At 66.4% G+C, this 3,224-nt stretch overlaps 4 non-coding genes across 4 annotated transcripts; 3 read left to right on the forward strand and 1 right to left on the reverse strand.

The window, feature by feature from the left end:
• Window positions 1-1,116: 1,116 nt before the first annotated feature.
• TRNAP-AGG lies at window positions 1,117-1,188 on the reverse strand. The gene has a single exon. It is a non-coding gene; the product is annotated as a tRNA-Pro (tRNA).
• Window positions 1,189-1,490: 302 nt separating this feature from the next.
• Window positions 1,491-1,562, forward strand: TRNAP-UGG. Its single transcript has one exon. It is a non-coding gene; the product is annotated as a tRNA-Pro (tRNA).
• Window positions 1,563-2,129: 567 nt separating this feature from the next.
• Window positions 2,130-2,201, forward strand: TRNAP-AGG. The gene has a single exon. It is a non-coding gene; the product is annotated as a tRNA-Pro (tRNA).
• Window positions 2,202-2,503: 302 nt separating this feature from the next.
• Window positions 2,504-2,575, forward strand: TRNAG-UCC. Its single transcript has one exon. It is a non-coding gene; the product is annotated as a tRNA-Gly (tRNA).
• The last annotated feature ends 649 nt before the right edge of the window (window positions 2,576-3,224 follow it).

A 3,224-nucleotide genomic window follows, 5' to 3' on the forward strand; every position in this document is an offset into this window, starting at 1 on the left:
GGAACCCGGACTGGATTTCAGCCGGAGTACGGAATAGGTGAAAACCCGGACTGGATCTTTGCTGGGTACGGAATGGGGGAAAACCCGGACTGGATTTTTGCTGGGTACGGAATGGGGGAAAACCCGGACTGGATTTTTCCCGGAGTACGGAATGGGAGAAAACCCGGACTGGATTTTTCCCGGAGTGCGGAATGGGGGCAATCCCGGACTGGTGCCCCACAGACATTGCCGCCCTGCCCCGCAGTCCTTCAGGGACGAAGGACGGCGCCGCCGTGACCGGAGTGTCTCGAGAGCCACACAAGATGGCGGCGCGAGGCCCCCCGCCCCCCTCCGGCTCCGAGAGGCGTCTCTCTCACCGCCTGCCCTCCGCCCCGCCCCCGAGCTCCCCCCGCGCTCGCACCCCGTCTCGCCGCGGTGATTCCCGCTATGGGGACGGGCCGGGGCGCTCGGGGGACAGGGCAGAGCGCTCGGCGGCGCCGGGCGCGGGCGGCAGACTCGCGGGTGGCGGCAGGCACCGGCGTGGGCAGCCCCGGCGGTGGTGCGAGGCTCCCGGCGTTGCTGCGCCCCCGCCGGTCCCGCCGGGGCCGCGGTTGGTGCCGGGATCTTGCCCGGGGGGGTCCCCGTGGGTGATCCTGAGCATTGGTTTGGGGGTTCAGGAGCCCGGGGGGTGTTTGCAGCTCTGCCAGGGCTGGAGCTGGGCTGGGCCGTGGCACAGACGCGGGGGAGCTGGGGGAGGGTTTGGGACTCCCTGCAGGGAAAGGGGGGCTGGATGGAGCCGCAGGCTCGTGCTCGTGGGCAGACGCTCGTCCGGGGCGCTGGGATCCGCTCTCCCGCTGAGCTCCATCCCCCTGGCACGGGCTGGTCGAGTCCCCTCACTCCCAGCGCTGCCCCAGCCCTGCCCCCAGCGCTCCAACCCAGACAGTCACAGGCTGCACTCCACCACCCCCCTTGCTGCTTCTGAGGGGCTGCATCCTATTTTTGGGATGTGGCCATGCAATATACTCCGCCCGTGTCCGTTCTCCCAGGCTGTGCTCCCCTCGCACCGCCCTGGCCCTGGTCCCACCCCGCTGGCGGGGACCACCCGAGCCGCCCAAGGCCGGTGGGTGCCCAAAAGGAGGGCTCGTCCGGGAGTTGAACCCGGGACCTCTCGCACCCTAAGCGAGAATCATACCCCTAGACCAACGAGCCGGGGTACGCACCCGCCCCCGCCCCCCCGCTCTGTGCCCCCCCCCCTCTCCCGGACGCTTCCCAGGAAAACAGCGCTGGGAGCACAGCGGGACACGCGGCACGGCCAACCCCGCACCGCCCGCACCCGGCCCTGCACCGCGCCAGGCCCGCCCAGCACGGCCCGACAAACACACACGGGCCTTTGGTGCTAGCGAGCACAAACGCAGCTGCCACGGGACACCGGCAGAGCGAGCGCCGTGCACGGCCCCGGCTGCCCCCGAGCCCCCCAAAGTGCGGAGGTGGAAAAGGAGGGGTTGCACAGCGGCTCGTTGGTCTAGGGGTATGATTCTCGCTTTGGGTGCGAGAGGTCCCGGGTTCAAATCCCGGACGAGCCCTAGTCTTTTGGGCGCCCACCGTCTCCTGTCTGTGTGTCCGGGTGCGTTGCTCCCGCAGGGGCGTGGGAGAGCTCAGCTGGGGGGAATCCACGCAGCAACCCGCGGGAATGATGCTCCTCACCACTGCGTTTCCCTCAGCATCTTTTTTCTCACCTCTCCCGGGTCTGCAAAACTTGGAGAGTCCCGGGTGTGCCCCTGCCCCGAGGCCTTCACAATCCCTGCCGCCGGGTCCTGAGCTGCTCCTCAGGGAGGAGGAGGAGGAGAAGGAATAGGGCTGGGGATGCCCCCGCTGCCACTGACTCTCCCAGGACTGTCAAGGCTGGGTATGGAGGAGTTGGGTAAAACCGGTGAGCAATATATGAACCTGCCCAGGGAGTCCCTATAGGATTTCGGGTCCAACGCCTTCGCTCCTCGGCCATCACAGCCCCAGACCCAAATGTAGGGGGACATGTGCCCTCTGGCCCGGCCAGCCCCGCTGTCCCCTGTGTCCCCGCTGTGCTGGCGAGCGCGGCCGTGTCCGCGGTGTCCCCGCACAAATTCAGGGGGGCAACTCCAACTCTGCACCCCGGCTCGTTGGTCTAGGGGTATGATTCTCGCTTAGGGTGCGAGAGGTCCCGGGTTCAAATCCCGGACGAGCCCTCCTTTTGCGGCGCCCACCGCCCGCAATGGCCCCCCAGCCCTGGGGCACCCGCGGGAGAGAATTCCCTGCGATCGCATCCCACTCGCCAGCTCTGCCGGGGGCTCCAGCCACAAAACCGCATCCTGGGCTGCCAAGCAGCCCTTCCTCCTCTTCTCACTCCCTTCACAGCCCGCTGGCACCCGAGGGGCACCCACAGCCTGCAAAGCCCTGAACCCCCTTTCCCCACCCTGGGGGCTGGGGGAGGCACCGAGAGGGGCATCTTCTCGGCCTGGGGGGAACGCCGCGGCACAGCCCGAGCCAGGGGGATGTAGCTCAGCGGGAGAGCGCTTGCTTTCCATGCAAGAGGCCCTGGGATCAACCCCCAGCATCTCCATGGCCTTTTGCCTCCCCGGACAGCCCTCCCCGCTGCCTGCGGGGCTGCCACAGCCCCCCAGAACGATCCCGGCGCTGCCTGTGGGCACGGCCAGCTTGGGATTGCCTGCTGGCCCCCCAAGGCAGGCAGCGAGGAAATGCCCGTGGCCATTTCCCTCCCTGCCGTGCCCGGGTGCCGCGGAGGCACCTGCTGTCCCTCCTGGAGGGGCTCGGGGTGTCCCTGTAGGAGATGAAGCGTCGAGATGCCTGGAAGTCGTTTTTTTGGGGATCAGGGGATTCATGGGGTGCTCGGGGACTCGTGGGATGCCTGCAGTTACTTGTTGCTGCTTGCAGATCTGCTTACAGTTACTGCTGCTTACTTATTGCTTGCTGGTGCTTACAGTTCCCTGCATTACATGGGAAGGTGGGACGGACAGCATGGAAGGCAGGGGGAGCAGTGTGGCCTCACTGCCAGGGAACCAGGGGGGGACAGGGAAACAACCTGGCAGGTCAGAGAAAACAACCAATGGACTGCACCAGAGAGCAAAGAAAGGTGTGACCTGGCCCTGAAAGGACCCAAGTGAATCCAAGAAGGCAGCCATGTGAACTTTTCAGGAAGAAAAAGGAACGAGGCTCAGAATGGCAGGAGAAAGGGGAGTGGTTATGTAAAT

This window comes from Empidonax traillii, unplaced genomic scaffold, assembly GCF_003031625.1.
Source record: "Empidonax traillii isolate 1590-97213 ecotype Southwest subspecies unplaced genomic scaffold, ASM303162v1 scaffold1004:size452305, whole genome shotgun sequence".
Lineage (NCBI taxonomy): Eukaryota > Metazoa > Chordata > Aves > Passeriformes > Tyrannidae > Empidonax > Empidonax traillii.